Consider the following 19,451-nt stretch of genomic DNA (forward strand, 5'->3'; position numbering starts at 1 on the left):
TAATAATTTGAAGAACTGAATATAAACATCAGTTTATCATCAACATTAAAAATATATAACTGGACTTTGTTTTATCAGAATGAATTATTTGTGCCCTATTTAATTCACTATTTACTGCTATGTAGTTGATGGGGATGATTCTCATGGGTTGAAAGAAAAACTGATGGGATTTGCCATGAGTAGTGTAGTCATTTGCCACTGTACCATTTGTCATCATTTGTCAGTCATTTGTCACCATTCTCTGGTCTTAACGTACAGTTACCAGTGGCATACCCTCCCCCATTGTGAAAACCAAAAATGTCTCCAGGAATCACCAAATGCCCTTGGCAGGGAAGCAAAATCATCCCTGGTAGAGAACCCCTGGTAGAGAACTGTAGTTGTGTGACTATGTTGTAAATATTTTAACTAACACATCTCAATGGTTTCATTTTCTAAATGATTTTATTTCATTCTTATGAAATGATTTTATTTCGTTCTTATGAAATAACATTTATTTTCACTTTCTGCTTGGGTTATACTAGTTATATCTAGACAGTCAATCTTGCCTGAAGATGTCTAATTCAGACAAATAACTCTTTCAAAATTTAATTAATCTGAAGGCCAATAACTAACTGCTTATCTAAATTTAATTAATTTCCTCCAACAGTTTGTTCATAGAAAATGCTCAATCTAACACATCACAGACTCACAACACAACCAATGATCTATCAAGTTTTCATGGAAGAATAAGCATAGCTTAGAAATCAGAGAACATCTCTGTTTGTAGTCTGCCTTTGGTCAGATCACTAAGTTCTCTTGGATGTATTCGCTTCATTTATAAATAATTACAGCTTATACTGTCATCATTCAAAGTTTGTAAGGACTAAATGAAAAAGAGCAAAACATTATGATTATCATTCAGTCAGCTATTTTGTAGGCACTGTACTAGATTTTTGGCTGCAAAGATGAATTGTGACTTTAAACAGTTCACAGCCTGGAGGATGAGGCAGATATGCAAACAATGAGTACATCCAGTGAAAAGAGTAACTGACCCTCAACCCTCACTTGCCCCAGACTGAGAGGTATCCTGGTGTGGAATTTTCAGTGCTGAAACAGGGATAGTCTGGGGCAAACTGGGACAAATGGTCACCTGAACATATGTGCTTCCCCTAGATAATGACAGAGCACGAAAGAAGGACATGCTTGACTTTACCTATGTTTTTATACATATATATACTTAAAAAAATTTTTTTGTTAGATATTTAGATTACATAAATGTTACATAAAAAATACAGAGGATTCCCATATGCCCCGCTCCCATCCCCTCCCACATTTTCCCACATTAAGGACACCTTTCATTAGTGTGGTACATTTGTTACAACTGATGAACACATTTTGGAGCATTGCCACTAAGCGTGGATTGTAGTTTACCCTGTAGTTTAGCATTCGGAAAAGTCACAATAGGGTTGAGTTTTTGAAAAGACGCAAGAACTTGAAAGAGACAGGCTCCCTGGCAAAGAAAAAGGCAGGTGCTGAGCACCAAGGATTGGAAAACTTATCATGTATTGTGTAAATAGTTTATCACTGGAACTCAGGTGCTAGTAGCAGAGTGGCATAAAGGCAAGAGATACAATTCAGTGTCAGCAAAAGGAGGTTTTTTAAGTTATGCTTAGGAGTGGAGGCATTTAACCTTGGGCTAGAGATAGTATTAAATAACTATAGATAGTGACATAATTAAATGGGTTAAGGAAGATAATTCTGATATTAAAATATAGCTTAGATTGACAATTGACAAGTTAGATGACTCGGAGTCCTGTTAGGCTCTGGTTCCAGGGTATTGTGATCAGAAAGGTAGGATAATTTGGGGGAAAAGGCACAAGGACAGAATAAATGGGGCCTACTAACAGATTGAACTGTAGGCAGCAGGGGACAGGAAGTAGTTGATGATGATTTCTATATTTTTGATAGTTGTTAAGATAGTAGCATGGTAGAAAAACACAGAAGGAAATGGGATTGAATAGGAGGTAGGTGAGGGGTAAAGACAATCAACTATGATTAGCCACATTGATGTTGGAGTAAATGTATACCTCCATCTGGTCAAAACTGTCTTGTCTAGCTGGTGGTAAATTGTGCAGGTCTGAATTAGAGAACTGAGCTTGAGGCTGGAAATGAAACTTTAAACGTGATATGTGCAAAAAGTCATTGTTGACTCTGTAAGACTGTGAGGTCATCCAAGTGGGTAATGAAGGTTAGAAGAGAAAAAATGCTGAGCATGGGTCGCTAAGGGAAGTTTCCTATCACTTTTCCAACTCTTCCCTTATTCAATGTCAGGAGATACCTGCTTTTCATTAATAGGCATTGAAGGATTTTGGCATGTGTGGTTAAAGGTTTCCTTGAAGCTAATCATCCTGTGTTTGCTCAAATTTGGTAAGGGAAAACTTTATAGGACAGAAAAACTGAATCCACTAACATTCACAAAGAAGGGGGTGAGGGGAACTTTGATTAAATTTAGTGCAACAAGAGAAAAATAGCCAGCAACCAATTATCTCACACTTTGCTAGACGATTCCTCAGTTCATTTCTTGTCATTTTGGGTATAGGTGAAAAGAGACAGCAACCGAAATCACCTTTACGTTGCTTGGCCAAAAGCTCAGCTTCCTTAGTGTAACTGTAACAAGCACAACTCCCTTCTGAGCCAAGAATTAAGGTACTGAATTTGGCCATCAATTCTCATTGCCTGTGATGTGTAATCTAACAAATTTTCAAACAAGCATTCTGGAAACAATTAAAAGTAAGCAAGTTGCCTTGATCAAAGGCTGCTGATGTTTTAAATTGCATTTTGGTCATCCACAACTAGTCTTCCAGAATGTCCCTTGCCCTGTTGGAGCCTGGAGCTTAAAAAAAGAAAGTTTTTTTCCATCCTGCCAAGTATGAGTTTAAGGCTGTGGGTCATTAACAAGCGAACACATTAGGACTGCTAAAAAAAATAATTGTTTGGTTTACAGTCACTTGGGGCTTCAACTTAAATCAGACCTCAGCTGTGGTGTGTCAGAAGTGCATGCAAGGCTACATAAAAACAGTTCCCTGATGTGGCACTTGCAGAAGCATATGTGATACCATTAGCTTCCCAAACAAGCACACGCAATTTGTGCCAATTTCAGAAAGACAAATACAATCATATTTGCAAAACGTACTTTGAATCTCCATGCAAACTTGAGCGATGTAAACAAACATGTTTTGTGTATTCATTTTGTCTCTGCAAATTCCCTTACATTGTCTTTGAAACTTGTTATGAGGAAAGAGATTTATCTCATAATCAGGGATCCTCCACATTTGATAGTGCAGAGCCACAAATTGGGGATACGGTACATGAGTCTGAGCCCATCCAAGGGGCCATCTAAATACTATGCATGGCATTAGGCCAGATCCCAACTTTGGTTGACACATGGTTTTTTGGTGCTGGAAACTTTTAACAAGATTCAACCATTTTTTTTTTAAAGAAAGATGAGACGAGGCTTATTGGCCCATTTCCATGGCCATAAACACACACTCATGTAGTTGTAATGATGGAAGGAAATTTAATTGTCTAAACTAAACCCTCATTTTATAGGAGAGGAGAATAAGGCCAAAAGAATCTGAGATAATTTGCTGATGGTCTCAGAAATAATCAGTGGCAGATCTAGGCCTGGAACTTGGGTTTCTGAATTCCTAATACAGAAAGATAAAAAATAGAACAAAAAAGTCCAAGAAATATTAGCCATGGTAAAACAAAACAAAACAAAACAAAAAATTATACTTCAGTTGTATATAAGAAAATTATAAGCACCTAGGATTTGCATGTTCAATGTATTACATTTTGTTTTTAAGGGTCCTTAAAATCATCAAACTTGAACACAAGTACAGCAAATATTGAATGGCCCCTTGAAATGAAATGCATTATATAGTAGCTTGAATTATTGATCCCATCTATTCACTCCCTTAGAGTAACTTTACACATCCACATTCTTGCCATGGCCTTATAGTGGGGCAGTTTTCTTCCCTGCACTTTGACTTTGGGCTTCACTTGATTTGGGGAAATAAGTGTTGTCCAAAGATTTGGATGTAAACAGACATGATGACTGAAGCTTGAAATGTGGGGTACAATTGTACTTGCCCTTGTGTGCTTCTGACTTCCCCCATGACAACAGGCCTAAGATAGTGCCTGATCCAACCCACAATGAGAGTTGAGTGCACCAAGACCAGTGTAGATCAGCTGAACCCCACCTGATCCAGAGATGCATGAGTGAGAAAGTCCTGCTTATTGCTTGCCTTTGAGATGTGGTGTTAGTTGGTTAATAACATTAATTAGGAACAGTGAGTGATGCACACTATTTTCAGTGTGAAGCCATGTAAGCAAGGCTCCTCTTTACTATCTACACTAAATAATGAATGAGGTCTTAATTGTGCAGGTCCATAGTTGGGTAGGAAATATTTCCTAACTGAGCACTTCTAAGAGTTTTACTTATTCAATTGTTTCTCCTGGCTTTATGTCCCTCGCAGGACAGGAGTGATGTATTTTATACCCATTTTCATTTACAGATGGAAACACAGAAAGGCTATGGAGTGGGATGCTTCTCAAGAGAAGAATCTGCTTTATTTATCTTGGTAGTCTTTAATTTGTATACTCTCTGGCATGTAATAGGTGTTCAGTAAATATTTGCTGAGTAAAGGAAGGAATGGAACCAGAATAGAGACTTTCTGGTTCCATTTTAGTGCATTTATCTTCAGTCTGATTTGTACTTGTCTGACGATGCCGTTCCCTCAGGGCAGGTTCTAAACTCCCCACATTTAACAACCTGGTACTGAGTGTGCCCACCACATTCCGAGCACCAATTTCCTGACCAGTCCCTCACATGATTTTGTGGCCCTCTTTTCATTTTCCCCACTTTATCTACTTGTGTTTTTCATTCTCTGTAAATATAGTGTTTACTGAAAATGGCTATGGAGACTTCTTTTACATGCTAGACTGTACAAGGGCTTTTCACATTATCCTTTCTATGGTGATATTTATGATATCCATTTGACAAAGAAGGATACTGAGGTTCAGAAAAGTTAAGTTCCTTATCCATGGTTGCTCAAGACTTGGTGAAGAGAGATTTCAAGTACAGGACTGGTTCACTCCATTCAACACAACGCTCTGTCTTGTCAGGTGCTGCACCTTCTTAAAAATAGGCCTTCAGAGTTTGGTGTCTGTGTTTTCTACCTCTCCATATTCCTATTTGAGTATGCTTAACCAAAAGGTTTACAATAAATTCTTATGGAGCAAACTAATAAATTAAAAGTAGATTATACGAGACCCACCAGGACCCAAGTAGGCAGCGGCTCAGCTGGCCCTCTCGGCGGTTGGTCTGTGAAGATCGTCCCTTCCCTTTAGTACTTGGGTGCTGGAGCAGGGAGGGTGTGAGCGTCGGGGTCGGCAACCAAGGCCAGGGTCTCTCTGGTCCTCTGTGATGTAACCCAAAGGGGCACAGGGTGGGGAGCCTCTAGGGTGGCGCTGCCACATGTGGGTGATGAGCCGAGGAATGAATTGGTCCAAGATGAAATGTGCCCTAAGTACAGAATACACACACCAGATTTCCAAGACATAGTATATTAAATAAAATTTTAAAAATACAATCTTAAAAAACTCATAATTTTAGACTGATTGCATGTTACATAGTGTTTTGGACATATCCGGTTCAATAATGTTCTCATTCCTATTTTACAGAAAAGGGAAAAAAAAATAGAAGCACTTTAGTAACTTACCTAAAGTCGGCAAACAGACAGCAAAGGCCCTGGGGTCAAATATTTAACCTCTACAGAATGCCAGTTACCAAAGCAACACTGGACTTGGCTGGAAGTCCTGGGTTTAAGGTCTGGCTTTGCTACTTGTAGCTGTGTAAATTTCCTTGGGGAAGTTAAGCTTTGGTTGCCTTGTTTGTAACAATGCGATAGTGTAGTCATCAGCCTCTTCCATAGTCTAGGATGTCCTAGAGGTAGCATAATGAGGAAGCAAACATGGACCCTGGGCCCAAACTCTCTGTGTGCTGCTTAGATGTTATGCGAGCTTGTGAAAGATATTCAGTCTCCCTACCTCAGATTCTTCAACTATAAAGTGCCTGTAATAGGGTTGTTACATGAATTGAGTATGTTAATTAATTAATTTATTTTCTTTTAGAAGGTACCTGGGATTGAATCCAATATCTCTTACATGTGAAGCACGTACACAACCACTGAGCTACACCTGCTCCACAATGTGTTCATTTATTCACAGCGCTTAGACCAGCATCTAGCACTTAGCAAGCACTTACAGAACTTACTGTTAATATAACCACTATAAAGAAATACTAAAACCTATACAAATGAAGTTATTCAGAGTAAAAGGATCAAAACAAAACAAAACAGAGAGTACCCCTAACTCATACCCTATACAAAAATTAACTCAAAACGGATGAAGAACTAAATATAAAAGCCAGAACCATAACACTCCTAGAAGAAAATGTGGAAAAACCTCTTCAAGATCTGGTGGTAGGTGGTGGATTCTTAAACCTTACACCAAAAGCACAAACAACCACCACAACAAAATAGACAAATGGGACCACTTTGAACTTAACCACTTTTGTGCTTCAAAGGACTTTATCAAGATGGTGAAAAGGCAGCCCAGTCAGCGGGAGAAAATACTTGGAAACCATATATCCAATAAAAGCTAGATTTCCATGCTATATAAAGAGATGATGCAACTTAACAATAAAAGAGCAAGAAATCCAATTTAAAAATTTGTAAAAAGACTTGGACATTTCTTCAAAGGGGAAATACAAATGGCAAAAAAGCACATGAAAATAATGTTCCACATCACTAGCTATTAGGGGAAAGCAAATCAAAACTACAGTGAAATATCTCACACCTCATAGAATTGTCATTATTAAAAAAAACAGAAAACATAAGTGCTGGAGAGGATGTGGAGAAATTGGAACACTCCTTCACTGTTGGTGAGAATGTAAACTTGGTCAGCCTCTGTGGAAGACAGTTTGGCAATTCCTCAGGAAGCTAAGTATAGAACTTCCATATAATCCAGCAATCCGTCTAATAGGAATATATTCAGAAGAACTGAAAACAGACATTTGTATACCAATGTTCATAGCAGCGTGATTCACAATTGTCAAAAGATAGAAACAATCCAAGTGTCCATCAACTGATGAATGGATAGGTGTACACATATGATGGAATACTATGCTGCTGTAAGAAGATATATGACAATGTCCATATGATGACATGGATGAACTTTGAGAATATTATGCTGAGTGAAATAAGCCACTTACAAAAATACAAATATTGTATATTCTCACTAATATGAACTAAATGTGAAGACTAAGTATATGGAATTAAAATCTAGAGTATAGGTTGCTAGAGATAGGATGAGGGCTGAGAAGGGGTACTGATGCTTAATGTATGTAGATTTTTAGCTAGCTTGACTGTAAAAGTGTGGAAAAGGATAGAGTTGGTGATAACACATTACAGTGAGTATAATCAACACAGTTGCTTTATAGATGGGATTGTGGCTGAAAGGGGTAGTCTAGGGATATAAACATCAATTGAGTAGCTGAAAGGGATAGTCTAGGGATATAAATGTCAACTGAAAGAAAGCGAGAGAATTATCTAGGGACTGAATAACATAGTGAAGCTGGAGGTGGGTGAGGGTTTTGGCTAACAGTACAGATACAAGAATGTTTTTCTATGAACTAGAACAAATGTACATCATCACTATCACAAGGTGGTAAGAATATGGAGATGCATTGGAAAAATACAATTACTGTAACTTATGAACAATAGTTAACAGCAATATTGTAATATTCTTGCATCAGTGTCAAAAAAGGCATTGTGCTAATAATGGGGGAATGGAAAAAATATACTTAATGTACACTATAGGCCATAGTTAGTGGTATATGATGATGAGGATATTCTCTCATAATATGTAACAAATGTACCACAACAATGTAATGTGTTGGTGGAGGGTTGTTGGGTTGTTGTGTGGAAATTCTTCATTTGTGCATGGTTGTTTTGTAAGTTCACAAGTTCTCTAATATATACATATACACACACACACACACACTATATGCATATATATATATATATACACATGTTATATATATATACACACACATATATATATTTAAGTAGATTACTCAAATTTTCTTTTTTTTAAATGGGTTTAATTTCTCTTGTGTACTAGCATGTATGCCTTCCATACATTTATAATTAGTTGATAAAGAGTTGCTGGTGAAACTAGTTTGCTTGGTCCTACACACACAGCATGACAGACTTTGTGGGGAGTTGGGGAAGAATAAGTTTCTGCTTCTAAACACAGCCACTGGAGTGGGGAAGAATAGTTTAAAGGAAGGACTGAGAGCTATATCTAGTTGTACAGGTTTAGTCAAGAAGCAAAGGGTAGAGGAGTCCAAGAGGTTTGGATCATTTCTGTTGATTTCTAAAGCAATGTGCCAGTGCTTAATAATACAAACGGAAGTAGTGGAGGCTAGATTTGACTTTGAACAGGCTAGTAAATTAGGGTCTCCCAAAAATGATTTTTTTTTTTTTACATTTTTGCTCACAATTTATTTTGGAAAGGATAGCAGTACCGAGAAAGGGGCTCTTTCATCTATGGGAAGGAAGAAACTGTTCCAGTATTGGTCAGAACTCACAATCCCCTGCACAGTCTTTTAAGCAAAACAAACCCTACAATAGCTGGAACAGTTCAGATGGCAAGGTGTCTCAACGATGACCAAGTTTTCAGGAACATGACTTTTTAGTGACTCACCCCCACTTCCTTTCACTTTATCAAACTGATCTTTGCAAACACATAAAGAAGTTGCATTGGAGTTGTGTGTTCTCCATTGAGTTACATTTTGAGGAATGTTTTAGTGCCCATTAGCAATTGTCAATCCAACACTTAATCTCCTTCTGGATGGGAATCCCAACAAGGTAGGTGGAACCCAATGATGAGCAATCTGGACTCTTGTATGGAGATGGGAGAGGCTGACAGTAGGCATATCTGAAAGTTCACCAGTGGGAAACAGGGTTTGGTACCTAGTGGTAACATGGCTAAGACCAACAGAATAGCAGTGAAGACCACAAATATATGCAAAACACAAATGCATTCCCTGACCTGGACTAAGCTCAGAAGTGGGATCAGAGAAAGTATGTCACAACTAGTATTTGAATACTAGAAAAAGGCATCTGTATTAGTTTACCAGAAATGCTGTAACAAAGTACCACAGATCACTTGATATTAACAACAGGAATTCATAGTCACACAGTTTTGAGGGCTAAAAGTAAAAAATTAAGGTGTCAGCAGGATCAGACTTTCTCTGAAGTCTTTAAGATTCTGGTGGTGGCTTGCAAGCAATATATTCATCAATCTCTATCACATGGCTGTTTCTATTTTTATTCCCCCATCTCTTCCTCACTATGTCCAGATTGCCTCTCATTTTAATGACTCCTGTCATATAAGATTAAGGCCCACCCTGATTGAATTTGGCCATACCTTACCTAATAACATCTCCAAAGATCCTATTTTCAAATGGGTTCATATCCGCAGCACTGGGGATTAAGACTTGATCATGTTTCTGAAGGAGACTTGATTCAATTCATAACAGCATTCATGGAAAAGCTATTCCTGGCAAAAGCAAGAGCAAATAAAAGACATTAGGCAGAAAATATTGATGCACTTTTTAGGAATAGCATTAGGATTTGGAGCAAAAGGGGTGTTAAGTGCTGAGGTGAGGTGGTAGATTAAATCATATCCCCACAGGTTTTACTTTCTTGGCTGCTGAAGTAAATACCATGGAATGGGTTGACTTAAACAACAGGAATTTATTGACTAAAAGCTTGGAGGCTAGGAGAAGTACAAAATCAAGATGTCATCAAGGTGACACTTTCTCCCAGAAAACTGGTATTCTGGGGCTGGCTGCTGGTGATTCTTAGTGTTTCACTTTTCTGTCACATATGGCAATGCCCATGGCTGCCTCTCTTGGCTTCTCTCTTCTCTTTCAGGTTCTGTTGAGGTTACATTTCTGGCTGTTTCTTCTGATGTTCTTTCTCTCTGTGGCCTTCCTTATAAGACCTTCAGTAATAGGATTAACACCCATCTTGATTCAGTTGGGCCACACATTATCTGTCGTAACCTCATCAAAAGGTCCTATTTACAAGGGTTCACACTCATAGAAATGGATGAAGTTTAAGAACATGCATTTTTGGGGTACATAACTCTAAGCCACCCATAACCATAAAGACACCCTTAAGCACTAACTTCCAGTTCCATGATTGTGAACTTATTTATGAATAGGATCTTCAAAGGTCTTGTTCAGATGACGGGAAATTTAATCCAGGTAGATCTTAATTCAATACAACTGTTGTCTTCAAAAGGAAAGGAAAGCTGGAAAGAGACGCAGATGACTGAGAACCAAGCAGGAGGAATAGACGTCACTAGAGGAACCAAAAAAGTCTGAGAGCCATGTGATAGAGGCAGAGATTGATATCCTACAAGCTACCACGAGAATGCTACAAACTTTAGAGAAAGCATGGCTTGCCAATACCTTGATTTCAGACATCTAGCCTCTGAAATTATGAGAGAATAAATTCCTGTTTAAGCCAACTAATACGTTGTGTTTGTTATAGCAGTCACAGGAAACTAAGACAAGGGGTGACTTTATAATTAAGGAAAGTAGTTGCCAGATTACAAATATTTTCCTGGCCAGTGCTGTGGGTAAATGATGGAATATTTTATTCTTTAAGTCATTGTAGTTCTCTCTTTGAGACTAAGACACCACTGAGACTGTATTAGGCTGCATCTGACCTTCAGTAGATTAATAGAAACATCCCATTAAGCCTAAGAGGAGACTGTCCTCAGAGGCACTATGTTTATTTTATTGAAAAACTGTTTGACCAATATTAGGGAAGCCCACAGCACCAAATGTGGCCAAGTGTTTTTTTGTGTGTGTGTGTGTTATACATGATTTTTGCAAATGGAGATTATATAGCATTTTTTAAAAATAACATCATTAATGGTTTTCTGGTTGTTATTAATTGTTTTCCCTTCATTTATAAATTGTGCTTCTGAAAACTGGCCCAAGGGCATAAGTACAAAAATTGAGCTTTGATTATAATAAGTAAGTATTATTAACAAAAGCAATTACAGTTAATAGCTTCAACTAAGGAAAGCAAAATGATAGCCTTTTGTGGTTTCCCACTGGGTAAATCAGATTAAATCACTTGCATAAAAGAATATTCTTAGTTCCACCAAACACTATAACTATATACTGCATTTGGATATTTTCATCCGTTTTGTACAGAAACCAAAACTAAGGCTCAAGCTACATAAGATTATTGCTAATTAGTTGCTGACATGAGACTGGAGCATAAAATTCAGGATTTTAATATAGCTATTTGTTCCATGTTACAGATGAGGCAACTGAGTTTCAGAGAACTTACATAACTTAACTGCAGTCTTATAACTTGAAAATAGCTCAGTAGAGATTTAAACACAGATTGGTCTGTTCCTTTATCTCAGAATTTTTCTGTTTCCCAGAAGTCTATGCTATGATCAAGCAATGTTATACAACATAAACAAATTTCTAAGAAAATGAAGATAATAATTCTAGTATATTAGATTTTTATTTATTGTAATTTCCTAAAAAGTGCAATGTCAAGGTGTTTACCTTTGTTTTCCTGATGATGGCATGATGAAGGAAGGCTGAAAGTGATTATATAGCTCATATTTTCTTCAAGCAAATGAAGTTTGGAGAGGTTAAGTGATCTACAACCTATCATATAGCTCTTAATGGTAAAGATGCTATTTGAACTCAGATTATTTTGTGTACAAAATTCTTTTTCTTGCAAAAGCACCTCAAGGTCTCTTTACATGGTGCTTGCTCCCCTTTTCACATAATTGCTCATGTTGAAGGAAGAGGTCAGCTCAGAATACCTGCCATGAGTTCTTTTCCTCTCTTCTGACAATGTAACTTGCATTTTCCCAGGCCTGACTAATACCTGGCTATTTGTGGGAAATTAATAGTAATAAACTACATTTCATTGACATTTTCATGGCCTTGGAACTGTAAGCTTAGAAGTTAATACATTCCCATTGTAAAAGCTAGCCCATTTCTGTATATTGCTTTTGGCCACCTAGCAAACTAGAACGTTACCCCATTAGTTTTAGGTAGATAGGTTTGAACAGAGAGAGCAGATACTAGTGGCAAGACACACGCAGTCTGCTTATTACATGGAAAATCAGTTCAGAGTGACCGCGTACTTTCCTGAGTAAAGGCGGTCAGTCCAAGACCAAAAAAAAAAAAAAAAGGACTTCAACAGAAGGACTGCTCCAGCTGCCTCTTCAATGTAAAAAGTGTACATACTAATGAATGTGGCCCAATTGACATCCAGCTATCACCATTCCCATCAATCAGGTAACTCTTTCCTTCTTAAAGAAGGCCAGGAGGGGAAGTGAGAATGAAAGCATGCTTCAGATGCCACTTCAATAGCCCTTTCGAAAAGGCAAATTACTGCCGGAAGTCCCTTGTTAGTGGACTATGACGATATTCCCAAGGCTGTCAATGCTCACATCCCTTGCAGGTCTTGCTGGGAAGGTACCAAACCCTATTCTATCACTGAATGGGAAGAATGCTCTTCTTTACAGTCTTTGTGGCCCCTTATCATTGTGCCCTGAAGCAGCATTGCCCTGCAAAGCTAGGCAGCCTTTGTGAGAGGTGTCCTCACTTTTCCCAAGGTGGGAGAATCACCAGTCTCCTCCTCCTATCTAAATAGCAGCTGCCCCCTCACTCCTCACCCTGCAGTCCCCTGCATCCAAATGAACTTGCCCTTGCCTGAATCCTGTGGTCATCACAGCTGAGATTCTGCAGAGATCTTTGAGCAACCACCTTTGGGATGCTGTCTGCCTTCTCCCACCTAGGGAGACTCTTCAGCCCGTCCCTGATCCTCCAACCTCTTCTAAATCCCTATACAATGAACATTGTTTCCCTTTTCTCTCCTGTGCCTCCTAAATGGTCCACTATGTTATTTACCATGAATTCTGGGGAGAACATATTAAAAAAAAATACATACACAAACAAAATACCAAAACAGCCTCAATGCAGAATGTTTTCCTCCCCCAGGCTAACAAGTTTCACTTTTATTCTCTCTCAAAATCTGTATCAGCCCACCTTATTTTCTTTGCTTGCTTTCTAATCACTTTATTTATTTATTTATTTTTTATTGACTTTGTAATAATATTACATCAAAAATAAATATGTGAGGTCCCATTCAACCCCGCTCCCCCACCCCCCCTCTCCCCCCCCAACAACACTCGTTCCCATCATCATGACACATCCATTGGATTTGGTAAGTACATCTTTGGGCACCTCTGCACCTCATAGTCAATGGTCCACATCATGGCCCATATTCTCCTCCATTCCATCCAGTGGGCCCTGTGAGGATTTACAATGTCCGGTGATTGCCTCTGAAGCACCATCCAGGGCAGCTCCATGTCCCAAAGACACCTCCACCTCTCATCTCTTCCTGCCTTTCCCCATACCCATTGTCCACCATGTCCACTTTTCTCAATCCAATACCACCTCTTCTATGTGGACATTGGATTGGTTGTGTCCATTGCACCTCTATGTCAAGAGGAGGCTCAAATTCCACATGGATGCTGGATGCAATCCTCCCATTTTCAGTTGTAATCACTCTAGGCTCCATGGTGTGGTGATTGTCCTTCTTCAACTCCATCTTAGCTGAGTGTGGTAAGTCCAATAAATCAGATTGTAGGTGCTGGAGTCTGTTGAGGCTCAGGACCTGGCTATCACATTGTCAGTCCAGAGATTCAAATCCCCTAAATATATCTTAAATCCCAACGTTAACTGCACCTCCAGCACATTAGCATGAAAGTCTTATGAAGGGAGATCCCATCTGAGTCCAGATTCATCACACATAAACACCATTTCCAAAGAGGGGCCATCTGCCCTGGTAGTTAACCCCATTGGCCATGGCCATAACTCTCACGGGTCTCTTTAGCCTTCAAAGGAACCAATATCTGGGGGTTGTATCTGCTTTATCTGTCTCTCTGACTCTGCTCAGTTGTGCATGAGGGCAATCCTTCTGCCAGCCTCCAGATTCTTTTTTAGAAACTCGTAGCCATATAAACTCATTTCTCCTTTCCATTTCCCCCTTACTTTAGGTCAAACAGCATTTTAAAGTCGTGTTATTTTATGTAGACCTGGATATTCTGCTGATCCGCATTGAACCTTCCGTATAAGGTCCTTTTCCAGTTGCATCATCAGTTGGTATTTGATAGTGGTCCCTTGTTGCCAGGGAGGCTCGTCCCCGGGTGTCATGTCCCACACTGGAGGGAAGGCATTGCATTTACATGCTGAGTTTGGCTTCGAGACTGGCCACATTTGAGTAACATGAAGGCTGACAGGAGGAAATTCCCAGGCACAATGTTGCTCTAGGCCTTGTTCTTATTTTAGGTTTATCAGCTCACAAGCATAGTCATTAGCATCAGGGGCTCACTGTTGAACCCTCACTCCCTCCAGGTCCCCGCCGCTGTACCTGAGAGACTGTCGCTGCTCCCCTAGGGACCGCGGCAGAGCACCACTGGCCAGGAACCCAGTACCCCCCCCTGCTGTGGTTTTTAATTGTTGCCACTATGAGTATATCCAATCATTACCATGCCCCCTGGACATATGTTCTGTACAGCTCCCTGTCAGCCATATATCACCTGTCATTGGTATCCCATACCAGTATCCCTCCATTGCCATTGTTGAAACACTCTGTGGTCCAGAACTCCCCGAAATTTGAAGCCCAATATAATGTCATGGTCCCTTACTAGGGAATGGTATATAGCGATGGGTTTAAAGGATGGATAAAGAACTTGGATAAAGTTAGATAAAGAACTTAGATAAAGAATGTTGACTTGAAAAAATTCCACATCCTATCCTTTCCCCCCCCCCCCCCTAATTATTCAGCATTTCTTCACAGGAGTCCTAGACCACAGCAATGCATATATATAATATACAGCACTCCCATACATCCACCACAAAACCTTTTTCCTTCCACAGCGATACTCTTACACCCTTTTCACATCATATTTACTTAAGGTGATGTACAGAGTCTGAGATATTAGCTTTCTAACAAGGTAATATCTGTGCTTACATTATGGTGCATACTTTAGGATACACAGTTCTTTACATTTTTAGTTATCCTATGTTTTACATTATGGTTTACATTATCAGTCTGTCATCTCCTATATGTTATGGTGTAATATTACATGTTTTATATCCATCCTTGTGTACTCTCAAAAAACTCCTCTCTTGCCCCCCTTTTACTTTGGTTCCACACATTTAACGTCCATTTTCCCTTCCACCTTGGTGCCCACAATGACAGCCAACCTTCGTTTCCTGAGGAGCCACTTCCAGAAATAGATGGAATAGTGTTCAGGGCCTAACTTGCTCAACTGCTAATCACTTTATAACTAGCACTTATCTGTGGTCTTTTAAAAGGGCGCTCAAAATACACATAGATATAGCTCAGACCCTGCACTCAAAGCACTCATACTTAATGGCAAAGACAGGTGGGCCAACAAATATTTGCAATACAACATGCTAGGTGGTATAACTGGGTATGAACCAAGCAAAGCTGCAGCATAGTTGGTTTTTGGTAAGGGGCATACTTTCTGAGTTCAGAGCTCAGCTCTGCCACCTACATATGGTATGATCGTGGGCAAATCATTCATTCTCGCTGTGCCTCAGGCTCCTCACTGAAAAAGAGGATCTCTTATGAGTGTGAGGATTATTGTGAGGATTAAATGAATTACTAAATGAAAAAGTCTTAGAATCGAGCCTTGTACAAAGAGAATGCAATGAGCATTTGCTTTTATTAAATGGTCACAAAAGGTGGAGTGATAAAATAGGGTGGAGCAGAGGCTGCTCACAAATGGCTTTCCAATAGGGGAAATATTTGAGTTGTGTTTTGAGAAGAGTTAGCCCATGAAGTATGAAGCAGGTGCCCCCCTACTTTTTTTTCACCTTTTTTTCTCAAAGATACTTCAATTACATAAATGTTACAGAGAATATATAAGGGATTCCTATATGCCCCGCTCCCCACATCTTCTACATTTTCCCACATTAGCAACATCTTTCATCAGTGTGGTACATTCATTGCAATTGATAAACACATTTTAGAACATTGCCACAAAGCATGGATTATAGTTTACATTGTAATTTACACTGTCTCCCATTAGACTCTGTAGGTTATGGCCAGAAATATAATGGCCTGTATCTGTTGTTGTAATGTCATTCAGGAGGATTTCCAAGTCCCAAAAATGCCCCCCTGTTGCACCTGTTTTTCCCTCTCCCTAACCCCAGAACATCCATGGGTCACTGCCTCTACAACAGTGGTATTTCTTCCATTGCTAGAATCACAATAAGTCTATAGTAGAATACTATATCACTAATGGATGAGACTATCTTGCCTGCAATTGTAGACACTCTTGGTTTCTTGGTATGTTGTTTGTCCATCATCTCCTCCCTGTTAGTTGTCCTGGGTGAGTCCGTTGAACTGGAGAGTAGGTGTTGCAACTCTGTTGAGATTCATGGTTCACCTGGCACATGGGCAGGTCAAATGTCTGAGCTATCTGCCCTGACTATAGTATCTGGATGTCTCCATATCTCTGAGGAGCTTTGCTATTTGGGATAATATCTACTTTGGCTGTCAATGAGATTCTTTTGAGATGTGCATAAGCGCTACCTCTGGGACAGCCTCTGGACTCACTTTGAAGTCTCCTAGCCATAAAAACTTATTTGTCTTTCTCTCTTTTCCCCCTTTTGGTCAAGGTTTTTATATTTTCTTTTTTCTCAGATGCACTTGAAGCAGGCCTCTTTGAGCATTGTGCAGTGTAGAGTGTAACTAGGAAAAAAGGAAGATGCTGGAAGGAAAGGGAGATGGGAAATAGGCAGGGACTAGGTTGTGGAGGATTCACATATATAGTGGAAAGATGTATATGCATCTCACCCTATAGAAAATGGGGAGTCTGAGGGAGTGTTTACTAGATATGTTTGCCAAATACCAGGTTATCGGCAGTGGTTGTTGGCTTTTGTTTTGTGTTTTGTTTTTAATTTCAGGGTGGTGAGGGAGGTCAGATAATTTCCTACTAAATAGCTGTTTTCCCTTGAGATGTGTGCATGTTCTCAGTTGAGGATTGGTTCTTGAAAGCCAGCACATTCCCACCAGTCACCCCGGGTTATATAAATGAACTAGTTTGCTGGATATACTCAGGTTTCAGATTGTTTTTCCTCCCCTCCCTCCAAAAATCCTGAAGCTTCTCATGGAACTCTGCGCCTTGGTCATGTTTATTCTTGCACTTCCTTTTTGGCAGGTATTCAAACCTCATGGCAATCTAGAAGAAGCTACAAAGTTTACACATTATCCCTTGTGCAAAGTGATTTGCAGATAAGAAGCATATTTTTTTTTTTCATTGGAAGCATTATTAGACTAACAATTAATCCAGGATTTGAACTAGTGAAGATTGCTGGAACTCTGTGGAGCACAGAATGTGTCAAAGCCCTCTCCATTTTGCATAAAGTGGAGGTGCTCTTGTCCTCAGAATGAGAACTTTCTCACTCCCCAGTTCTCAGTTATTTGATCTTGCTCTTTTTTTTCTTACTGTATAGAGCCTGGCCACAAATTTGTTGAGCATGAATCATCATACACAATGCACGTCTCTGCTGCAATGCACCAGTGCTTCCAGGACAGCCATGTCTTAGCAATATCAAATGCCATTACACAGTCAATAAAGTGTTGGAAAAACACAGTGAGATGACCTCATTGTTCCTGTGGAGAAGGACCCTGTGTTAGATCGGATTCTAAATCCTACACGTGTCCTAGGTTAGCGTGTTTTCTGCCCTCTTGCAGGTGCACATATGGGTTTGGCAGCAGAATTATGGATACCATATTCCTAATAAGGTTTCTTTCATTTTCCACATGTTAGGGCCCTTGGGGATACTTAGCATCTTCTTATTTTGAACTAAAAACCTTTAATTTCTGCTAAACCTTTCCTGTCTGACCAATCTGTGCTAAAAAATATGCAAGCATTACTTTGCTTATTAGGTGTTTCAGCAAGCAAATTATAGGGCAGTGCACAAATCAGGGGCAATAATCTTAAGGTCCCTAGGTGCTGTATTTATGGCTATGACTTTCTAAAAAGGCTATATCTCATTTTCTTACTACTTAGCACAGGGCTGAATAACCCGATTTTCAAGAAAGATTTGATGAATGAAAGAATTAATGATTTCCCTGATTCTCTAGTTTGAAAGGCAATTTAGGGGTCAGTTAGCTAAATAGCCTGCCCAATTCTGTACCTGTAATATCCCTGTCAAAGGTGAACCCTTAAGAGGCTTGGGTTCATTCACTCCCCAGACACCATCCTGGATTTGGATAAATATGGTTCTTATAAAGTTCTTGCTTCTATTAAAGTTCAAATCCCTATGGTTTCCAACTATTGATCTGGACTTTCTGCCTGAACTCTTGATAAATGCTTCATTTAACAATCCAAGTCAGTTATTAAAATCAGAAGGCTAAAACAATATTTTGCAGTTCCTTGTTAGTGAAACAGCTAAAGGGATCCATATTGTACAGATCCAGGTTTAGTCTTTCATCTAGGATATAGGTATTCTCATTTCTTTTCATTAGCAATTACTTCTCACTTATAAACAATTTATTGATAGTATGAAATACCTTCCCTATATCCTCTGATTTTTCTTCTGGATATTACATGTATATACTATAATGCCTTCACTTTTTTTAAGAGTAGCAGATTTATATTTTTTACATGAGGAAACTGATTGTATATTTCTGCAACTAGCATGCCTGCTAGGGAATGATAGACTTTTTTTTTTTCTGTATGCTTTGATTGCTTTTAATTGCATTGGCATTCAAAAGCAGTGATGTCAAGGGTTAACAGCTCTGGTTCAGACTCTTTCATTTAGAACCTATGGTCTGCCCCTATCTGTGTGACCTTAAATGAGTCATTTCACTTCTCTATGCCTCAGTTTCCTAGTTCATAAAATGGTTAAAATAATGAAAGCACCACCAGAGAAAATTGTGAGCATTAATCAATTTAATTTCCATAGAGTGCTCTTAGGAGAAACTGCCCCAAAACAAGCAGTTGATAATTGCTAGCTGTTATTTATTGCCTTGGCTAAAATCCCTTTCTGTGATATGTCATTTAAACTTTCCATAATTCTATGTCTACCATGTTCAACTCCTAGAAACCACAAAATAACAATGACCTTTGTCTGAACATATGTGTCCAGTCTTTCTCTATCCCATGCAGCAACATTTCTTCCTGCTGCCAACCCCTGGAGACAGCTTCTTATGAGGAAAGCACATCTCTAGAGTCATAGAACA

This window comes from Dasypus novemcinctus, chromosome 1 (assembly GCF_030445035.2).
Source record: "Dasypus novemcinctus isolate mDasNov1 chromosome 1, mDasNov1.1.hap2, whole genome shotgun sequence".
Classification (NCBI taxonomy): Eukaryota; Metazoa; Chordata; class Mammalia; order Cingulata; family Dasypodidae; genus Dasypus; species Dasypus novemcinctus.